This window comes from Vulpes vulpes, chromosome 2 (assembly GCF_048418805.1).
Source record: "Vulpes vulpes isolate BD-2025 chromosome 2, VulVul3, whole genome shotgun sequence".
NCBI classification, from domain to species: Eukaryota; Metazoa; Chordata; class Mammalia; order Carnivora; family Canidae; genus Vulpes; species Vulpes vulpes.
In genome coordinates, this window is record NC_132781.1 from 44,372,261 (window position 1) to 44,382,888 (window position 10,628).

The following is a 10,628-nucleotide window of genomic DNA, read 5'->3' on the forward strand; positions in this document are numbered from 1 at the left end:
AAGAAGGTAGGCAGGACCAGCTACATAATTTGCATGGCCCAGTGCAAAAGGGAAATATGGGGCTGCTTATTCAAAACTATTGAGATTTGAAGATGGTGACAGCAGAGCATTAAACTGAGCTTGGGGCCCTTCTATGCGGGGAGGGGGGGCAGGGTGCACAGGTCCCAAGTCCATGAAGCTGGCCTTGAGTATAGGACACAGTAGTGTAGTGGTAAAGAGCACAAGCTTTGGATGTAAACTCATCCAATATTTGCCTCTTCCTCTTTTTTTTATATATATTTTAACAAATTTTCTTTATTTATTTGAAAGAGAGAGCATGGTAAGGAGAAGAGGCAGAGGGAAAGGGAGAGGGAGAAGCAGACTCCCCACTGAGCAGGGAGCCCAATGCAGGACTCCATCCCAGGACTCTGAGATCATAACCTGAGCCAAAGGCAGATGCTTAATTGACCGAGCCACCCAGGTGTCCCTGGTATTCTCATTCATAAAAACCTCAGGAAAGGCTCTGAACTTCAGTCCTCTACCTGCCTCAGAGGACTCAGCGAGGTGGAACCCCGTGAAGAGTCGGCCTCAAGAAACACCATGCCTGGTTATCTTGAGGGTAACCTCAGTCTGAGTATGACCATTAACAGGTTTCCTCTCCCCCATGTTGTCTCCAGGGAGCGCATAACACATGATCAGGAGGAAAGGGATGGGCAAGCCCAGAGCCCCCCTCATGAAGGATAGACATGAGTTCCCCAAGGAATCCTTCCCTTCCCACTGATCCCCAGAGAGGGGACAGTCTGCCTGGGGCAGTGTAGGAGCTGAAGGGAGGGGACAGTCTGCCTGGGGCAGTGTAGGAGCTGAAGGGAGGGTGCCAGTCAGGTGATAAACATACTTAGGGATGCCCAGGTGGCTCAGTGGTTGAGCATCTGACTTCTGCTCAGGGCATGATCCTGAAGTCCCAGGATCGAGTCCCACATCAGGCTCCCTGCATGGAGCCTGCTTCTCCCTCTGCCTGTGTCTCTCTGTGCCTCTCTCTATGTGTGTGTGTGTGTCTCTCATGAATAAATAAATAAAATCTTAAAAAAAAAAAAAACAAGCTTAAAGTGTTTGCAACCTCTTTTCTTCCCCTTAGTGAGAACTCACAATTCTCCATGAGCAGAATGCAGCTTAGTAATAATAGCAACCATCATCTGAATAATATTTGTACTGACTTCTGATGAGTGCTTATTATAGGCCAGGCCTAGTATGAAGTGCTATTTATTTATTTATTTATTTATTTATTTATTTTTACTGAGTGCTTTTGAAACATATATTATCTTAGTCCCACAACAATCCTCTATGGAAGGCCCTGTTATTGTCATCCCCATTTTACAGGCAGCGACCCAAAGAGAATTAAGTAACTTGCCACAAGTCAGAGGGCTGAGCCATAGCTGAGCCAGGATTTCAAATAACGCAGTATGGCTTCCCTCAAAGATCAAGCTCTTAACCCCTCTGGACTGGACCTGCATTCTCAACTCAGGGGATCCCCTCACCTCCACAGCACTGGTGGGCAGCCCCCACTGACCACCTGCAGGTATTAGAGACCTGCCCTTTAAAACAAAAGTCATTAAGATACTCAAATAGGGGGGATCCCTGGGTGGCTCAGTGGTTTAGCGCCTTTGGCCCAGGGCACGATCCTGGAGTCCCGGGATCAAGTCCCACGTCGGGCTCCCGGCATGGAGCCTGCTTCTCCCTCCTCCTGTGTGTCTGTCTCTCTCTCATTCTCTATGTCTACCAAAAATAAATGAATAAATAAATAAATAAATAAATAAATAAATAAATAAAATCTTAAAAAAAAAAAAGATACTCAAATAGTTTCAACCAAGTGTAAAAATTAAAAAGAGCTTGGCTGACATAGAGAAGGGTTGGGGTAAGGAGGGAAGGTCCCCTAAATGAAGAAAGACAAGCAGGAAAGAACAGAGATTATAGGCTGGAAGCCAGGAAAAGTCCCAAGAAGCCCAACTGCCCTCCTCCTGGGCTGACATTTGTTACCTAGGGTTTCCTTGGCTAATCCTATTTCCAACACCAGCCGAACTGATGAATGCTGGGACCCCAGGGAGAGCACAGAGAGCAGAAGTGACAAACCGGTGCCCACCTGCTTACCCTACTGCAAGTGAGCAAGGGCCCAGCAACCCAGGTATAGCTTGAGGGGATTCAAGGTCAGCCTGTAGTCTCCTAGGTGCACAGGTTGGGAAGGCTCTAGGCCGGAGTTCTGGATGGAGTTCAGTGGACTGCAGGGAGTCACTAGGCTCTGCCACAGCTTGCTAACCTCTCCTCCTCTGTGAAGCCAGCCCTGAGCCCTTCCCTGCAGGGCTCCCCTTCTTTTTTAAAATTTTAATTTTATTTAAAATCAATGAACATATAGTGTATTTTTAGTTTCACAGACAGCATTTAGTGATTCATCAACTGCGTATAATACCCAGTGCTCATCACATCACATGCCCTCCTTAATGCCCATCACACAGTTACCCCACCCCACCATCCATCTTCCCTCCAGTGACCCTCAGTTTGTTTCCTATAGTTAAGAGCCTTTTATGGTTTATCTCCTTCTCTGATTTTATCGTATTTTATTTTTCCCTCCCTTTCCTCCCTTCCCTTCCCTCCCTTCCTTTCTGTTTTGTTTCTTAAATTCTACATATGAGTGAAGTCATATATTTGTCTTTCTGTGATTGGCTTATTTCATTTAGCATAATACCCTCATAGTGATCCAAAGGGGCACTTGCACCCCAATGTTTATAACAGCGATGTCCACAATAGCCAAAATATGGAAAGAGCCCAGATGTCCATTGACAGATGAATGGATAAAGAAGATGTTACATATATATATATACACATGTATATATGGAATATATATATATTCCATGTAACATATATGGAAACCGTGAATGAAATCTTAACATTTGCAACTACATGGATGGAACTAGAGGGCTCAGATCCCTGGGTGGCTCAGCGGTTTAGCGCCTGCCTTTGGCCCAGGACGTGATCCTGGAGTCCCAGGATTGAGTCCCTCATCGGGCTCCCGGCACGGAGCCTGCTTCTCCCTCTGCTTGTGTCTCTACCTCTCTCTCTCTCTCTCTCTCTCATGAATAAATAAATAAAACTTAAAAAAAAAAAAGGAACTAGAGGGCTCTCCTTATTAAACTCCAACTCAGAATTTAGCAGATCATATTGTATTCTTGTGTTCATGCTGGGTTCACATTTAGGTCCCAGTCCTACCACAGTGTCTGGTACATAGCAGGTGCAAGGAAATATTTTCTGAATGTTGAATAGATGGTGTGATTCCTGATATTAAGAATTTCATGAAACATTGGAAACTCCACACTGGTCTGATGAAACAAACTCTATATTCAAATCCAGGAAACCTTAATTGAGCATCTACAAATACCAGGCCCAGTGCTATAGGCTCTCATGTGTGTTGAAGCTGCAAACCTGTATTAACTTAAATCTAGAAGCTCAGGATTAAAATAGAAGGATATAAAACCCAACAGCCAAATAGAAATACTTTAGAATTCCCCACCCACCTCATTCCCTGGGGGTAATTTGACAGTTGTCAAAACCTGGTTCTCTGCATGCCTGGCTAGCTCAGTTTGTAGGGCACAGGACTCTTGATTTTTGGGTTGTAAATTCAAGCCCCGTGTTGGGTGTAGATATTACATAAAAATAAAATCTTATAAAAAAAAGAAAAAGCTGTGGTTCTCGTATTGTGTTTTAATGGCAGCAGCACCTCTGACCTTATCTCAGATCTACTGAATTCAAAATTCTGTCTTAACAGCAAAGTAGTTGGAATGCTCAGAAAAACGTATCTGATTCTCCAGAGTCTCACTCAGTGGCTATTAAATTCTAGTTTGAAAATAAATAAATAAATAAATAAATAAATAAATAAATAAATAAATAAATTCTAGCTTGCATAGGAATGACTGTTGAGGTTATTTACATCATACTTGCATACTATAACGTAAGGTTTATTCAAGGATAGTTTTGATTACACGCAATTTTCTTCTTGCACGTTAACTTTAGAAAGCCCTACCCCTGCGTTGGATGGAGGGAAAATTTATGACAAGAGACAACTATAGGTCTCAAAAGGAACAAAGTGGCCATAGAAAATCAGCAAGGAAAAAAATAAATGAGATTGAACCACCGACTTCTCTTCGGGTCCCCTAACATGAACCCTCTAATCGACCTTAAGACGACGTTAGGAAAAGCCAAGAAAATGCCCAAGCAGCACCATTCCCAGGTCTGGGAAGGGGCTCTCCCTCCAATCCCTCCTTCCCCACCCCGGGTCCCCCAAACAGCTCTGGCTCTTCTTTCCCGCGTTCCGGACTTTTCCAGGCCAGCTCCCCACGCCCTTCCCCTGCACAGATCAGGACATGGCCCCGGGCTCCAAATTCATAATTCTGAGCCACACTCTCCAGACAAATGGCCCGGCGCCCCGCCCAAGAGGAGCGCCCCCGCCTCCCTCGGCGCGCGGCCCCCAACCGCGGGAGTCCGCCGAGGCCGGGTCCCCGGGGCGTGCTGCTCCGCGGGGGGCGCGGGCGCGGGGGGCGCGGGGGGCGCGGGGGGCGCGGGGGGCGCGGGCCGGGCGCGGGGGGTGCGGGCGGGGCGTCGGCCCTTCAAAGGCGGGCCGCGGGGCCAGTATTTCCGAGGCACCCGCGGGGCGCCCGGGCCTCCCGCCGCGCGGCTGGATCCGCCCCCGCCTCGGAGCAGCGCGTCCCCGGCCCGCGAGGCGCGGAGGGAGGAGGGGCCGCCGCCGTGATTTAGGGCCAGGCGGTTCCGCTGGCGGCCGCGAAGGTGCCTATTACCGCTCGGCTGGGCCGGGATGTCAGAAATTCCTGCTCTTCCTCTGGAAGTTCCGGCGCGCCCCCCCCGCCCCCACCCCTCCACCCCTCCACCCCCCACCCCTCCACCCCCCTACCTCTCCACCTCCCCCTACCCCCACCCCCGCCTCCCCCCCCACCCCCCCAGGGGAGAACAGACGTCCCGCCCGAGAGAGAACGGAGCCCGCGGGGTCCTGAGAACCGGACGAGCGCCCGAAAGCGACCTCCGGGAAGGCCTGCCTCTTCCCTCGCCTTCAGCGGGACCCTCACCAGGTCCGTTCCGAGATCGTGTAGGGATAATTTGGAACCTGGCACATTTGGGCTGGGTTTCAGGCGCTGCCCATTCATTCATTCATTCATTCATTCAACTGAAGTACATTGACTGCCTAAGGAGTTCGTTACTGGTGTAGAGTAATAAAACAAAAACCTGTCCTCATGGAAGTCCCCCCCCCTTTTTTTTTAAGATTTTATTTTAGGGAGAGAGAGAGCAAGAGCAGGGGCAAAGGGGCAGGGGGAAGCAGACTCCCCGCTGAGCAGGGAGCCCTACTGGGGCTGAATCTCAAGACTCCGAGACCATGACCCGTGTGGAAGGCAGACCTTAACCCACCGGAGCCACCCATGCGCTGGAAGTCACATTCTAGTGCGGAGAGCAAATCATAATGAAAATAAGGAATTTATGGAGTAAATAAGCACTATTAGAAGTACATTAGGAGGTAATAAATGCTCCCCGGGGGAAAGAAAAAAACACCAGAAAAGGTAGGACGCAGAGAGTGTGTATAGGTTCAGGGGCTGGGGGGCAGCGGGGTAAAGCAGAGCTCACCTGAGAAAGTGACATCTGAGGGAAGACTTGAATGAGATAGCATGGTGGCTTTCTTGAGGAAGAGCTTCCAGGCCGCAGGAATAGCACAGGGCAAAGGCCCTAAGGCAGGAGAGTATGGACAAGCAAGGTGGCCAGTAAGGGTGGGGCAGAGTAAGAAGCCAGTTTGTGTTGGTGACATGGCCATGTAGGCCACCGCAGTATCTTCCAGTTTTACTTGGGCGAGAGAGGGAAGCCATTAAACATTCATCTCCTTCCCCACACTTCATGGAGCTTTCAATAGGGGTGTCTGGCTGTCTCAGTCCAGGGAGCTTGCAACACTTGATCTCAGGGTTATAAATTCAAGCTCCATGTTGGGTGTAGAAATTACATTTTAAAAATATGTTAGGGCAGGGATCCCTGGGTGGCCCAGCGGTTTAGCGCCTGCCTTTGGCCCAGGGCGCGATCCTGAAGACCCGGGATCAAATCCCATGTCGAGCTCCCTGCATGGAGCCTGCTTCTCCCTCTGCCTATGTCTCTGCCTCTCTCTCTAGGTGACTATCATAAATAAATAAAAACTTTAAAAATAAAAAATAAATAAAAATATGTTAGGGCAGCCCGGGTGGCTCAGCGGTTTAGCACGGATTTCAGCCCAGGGTGTGATCCTGAAGACCCGAGATTGAGTCCCACGTCAGGCTCCCTGCATGGAGCTTGTTTCTCCCTCTGCCTGTGTCTCTCCCTGTCTCTCATGAATAAATAAATAAAATCTTTAAAAAATAATAATAATATTTTTAAAAATTAAAAAAAATTAAACAAATAGAAAAGGGCAGCCCAGGTGGCTCAGCGGTTTAGCACGGATTTCAGCCCAGAGCATGATCCTGGAGACCCAGGATCAAGTCCCGGATCAGGTTCCCTGCATGGAGCCTGCTTCTCCCTCTGCCTGTGTCTCTGCCTCTCTCTATCTCTCTCTGTGTGTATCTCATGAATAAATAAATAAAATCTTAAAAAAAAAAAACTTAAATAGAAAAAACATTAGCTTTCTCTTTCCCTGTTGGATGAAGACTCCCTCCACCCTACTTCATTTCTTCATGTTAGAGTCCTCCTTCCCCTACCAGTGCTCTGGGGTGTGTCCTTTTCTCTCCTGCCTCCCCTCCACATCTCCTGGCTCATCAGTTGCTCCTCCCTTGGTTTCATAGCTTCCCCCCTTCACTGGCTCTTTCCTTGGAAATAGAAAAGTGCTCAGGCTGCCTTCTCTGAGCTAGTCTTTCTCTACATACTGCAATGATTATCTTCTTCCTTTCATCTCCCAGCATCAATTCTCACTCCTCATAAGCCAAGTCTGGCTCTTGCCACCCCAACCCCCAGTCTTCTAAAACCCTCTTCTTATTCATTCATCTCCCCAGTTACACATTTATTGAGCATTTATTTACCACGTCTTGTCTTAGGTACTGAGGATACATACAATGATGAAAAAAATGAACAGGGTTCCTATCCTCATAGGGCTCACCATCTAGTGCAGAATACCATCTCATAAACAAATTATTTCAATAGCACAAAACAAGAACTCAAGGTTTAGAAGTAGGGCAGAGGAGTATGAGTTTCTCTGAGGGGTCAGGAAAGGCTTCACAGGGCACGTGATGCCTCAACTAGATTTCAAAGGATGAAGAGGAATTTGCCAAGCAGACAAGGGGTAGAAAGACATTGAAGATCAATGGAACAACATGTGCCAGGGCCTGGAAGTTTAAGCCATCAGAGTATGATGAGGACAATGCAGTAAATTGGCTTTTCCAAACCATGATATGAGAGACCAAGAAGTGGGAGAGGAGGCTGGGGATTACTAGGAATCATGCCCCAAAGCTTGGGTTTTGGTTATTGTAGGTCCCTGAATACCACAGAAGGAAGTTAAGTTGATGAGTGACACAGTCATATACGGATTGTAGCTAGAGCTCCTTGAGCAGTATGGAGAATGGATTTAAGGCAAACTCCAGTTAAGAGGCTACTGCAGGGATGGGATGCCTGGGTGGCTCAATGGTTGAGTGTCTGCCTTTGGTTCAGGTGGTGATCCTAGAGTCCCAGGATGGAGTCCCACATCGGGCTTCCTTCATGGAGCCTGCTTCTCCCTCTGCCTATGTCTCTGCCTCTCTCTGTGTGTGTCTTTCATGAATAAAATAATAAAATCTTAAAAAAAAAGGGGGGGGGGCATCCCTGGGTGGCTCAGCAGTTTGGTGCCTGCCTTTGGCCCAGGGCATGATCCTGGAGTCCTAGGACTGAGTCCCACGTCAGGCTCCCTGCATGGAGCCTGCTTCTCCCTCTGCCTGTGTCTCTGCCTCTCTATGTCTATCATGAATAAATAAATAAATAAAATCTTTTTTAAAAAATTAAATTAAAAAAAAAGAGGCTACTGCAGAGGTCCAGGTGACAGGGGAGGGGCCTGAGATATGCAAGTTGGATGGGGGAACTGGAGTCAACACCTGTTTGGAAACTAGAATTGGCACAGGGGCCACCAACTGGATGTGGCAGATGAGCATCTCCCCATCCTCCTTCAAGAACCAGAAGCCTGGGATTTCTGAGCAGACTCTAGTGATGGGCTCTCTAGAGTCCAACTGTAGACCTACCTGGAGAAGGCCCAGGTAGGGCAGAGAGCTGTTGGCGTTATAGTCACCTCTGGGGGGTAGCCAGGAGACCTGGGAGACTGGGGCATTCCCATGCCTGCTTTTTGTTGTCATTGTTGTTTGCTAAGTAACATTCCAATAGTCTTCTTACCTGGGGGGAGGGGCACCTCCCTGGTGGGATTTCAGGTGGGAGGGATTCCTCCCAGCTGAGACAGACAGGGGTTTTGATTTGAATGTAGGAGCAGGTGTCCCAAAGAAACAGGCAAGACAGGAGAAATTACTCTGCCAGTACCTGGGCCAGTAGCCTCCAGTGTCCTGCAGGGGCATCCCTAGGAAGTTACTGTCTAGGCAGGGTCCAGCCACCCGGTCTCCTGTAATTCCTATGAGTTTCTTTAATTTGATCCCCAGCCTTTCTTTCCATTGACCTTATGAGCTGCCTCAGAGCTACCCAGTAAGTTCCTCTTCTGCTTAAGTGAACCAAATTGGGTTTTGTTGTTTACAACCAAGAATCCTGACAACACAAATTCCCAAGCCAAGCCCTGTACCTATGGTGTGCCAGCTTTGAAATCTGGGCCAGGTCACTTTAGCTTCTCTGATCCCTAGTTTCCTCATCTATAAAATGAATTGATAACTGCCTCCTAACCAGATTGTAATAAGTAAATGACAGCATGCACAGAAAACCCTTGGTGCTGTGCGTGGCACATAGGCACTTAATACAATTTTGTTATTATGATTGTTATCCTCTTTCTGTCAGACTTACCACCCAGGAGTTCTTTCTTCCAAGCTCATGCAGGCATATGGCCCTCTCTCTACCCTGCCCCAAGGTTCAGCCTACAGAGTAACTCAGCCAAACACATGCTGGCAGCTTGTTTCTTCTTGCTCTAAAGCTAGAATATTTCTGGATTCTTCACTTATACTCACCTCTGGTATGTCTGTAATGCTTAACAGCAGAGTGCTTGTTTGAGCTCTGGAATAAGACCATCATTTATTAGCTGTATAGCCTTGGGCAAGATGCTTAATTAACCGATCTGAGCCCCAGTTTCCTTGTCTGTAAAGTGGAGACATGCAATAGAACTGCTTCATCATGGGCAGCCCGGGTGGCTTAGTGGTTTAGCGCCACCTTAAGCCCGGGGTGTGATCCTGGAGACCTGGAATCAAGTCCCACGTCAGGCTCCCTGCATGGAGCCTGCTTCTGCTTCTGCCTCTGCCTGTGTCTCTGCCTCTCTGTGTCTCTCATGAATAAATAAATAAAATCTTTAATGAAAGAAAAAAAAAAGAACTGCTTCATCAGATTTGTTGTGAGGATTAGATGTTATGCTTTCAACACCTGGCTCTTGTAAGGTGTTCTATGAATGTTAACTTTCTCCTCTTGTTGATGCCCTGCTCCCTTTCCCAGCCAGTCTGGCCACTACTGCTGTAAATCATTCAAGAACTAAGAGCATCCTCCCCCTCCCACCCTAGCACCAAACTCCTTATCACCTCCACCCACTAATGACCTGGTGATTGGCTTCTCATTAAAGCAATGACAAAGGGCCTCTGTGATTTTAGCCCACTTCTAATCAGCCATAGATCTGCCCCAGGGTCAGTCAGGGGTGAGGTAGGAATTCTGGATCCTGGGGCCAGGCTTGGTATAGACTGAGGACTCTGTCTCCCTGTGCCACTGCCCTGACCTGGAATTCCTAGGACAATGCCTTGCTATTATGGGGGGTGGGGGGGAACAGGGTTCCCCCCCAGTGCCTAGGAGGCCAAGAGCCAGGTGTGGCCTCAAGAAGCCTTCTCTGCCCTCCTGAAGTTCAGTGTTTTCATCTGTCAAATGAGAACGCTAAATGATAACATCCACCTTGTGGGACTGGTGTGAGAACAGGAGAGAAATTGAATGTATATTTCTACAACTTTGCCGGTGTCAATAAGCGGTAGTCATTATTATTGTTGTTATTGCTTTCATTATTATTGGATTTCTATTTTTATTATTATCAGAACCCAGGTACCAAATCTTCCAACTCCATTTGGTAGATAGCTTATTCTGTCTCCAGTGGTTTGTAATGCTACGTGTCTATAATGCCACCTCCAACCATTTCTGTTTAATCCTCATGTGATCTGGGCAGCCTGTGTGGCTCAGCGGTTTAGCACTGCCTTCAGCCCAGGGCCTGATCCTGGAGACCTGGGATCGAGTCCCACGTCAGGCTCCCTGCATGGAGCCTGCTTTTTCCCTCTGTCTGTGTCTCTGCCTCTCTCTCTCTCTCTGTGTGTGTGTGTGTGTCTCTCATGAATAAACAAATAAAATCTTTAAAAACACAATAATAATCCTCATGTGATCTGGCCATCCCTTGGCCTCCTTGTTCATTTTCAGAATTGTCTTGGATGTTCTTGGCCCTCTATACTTCC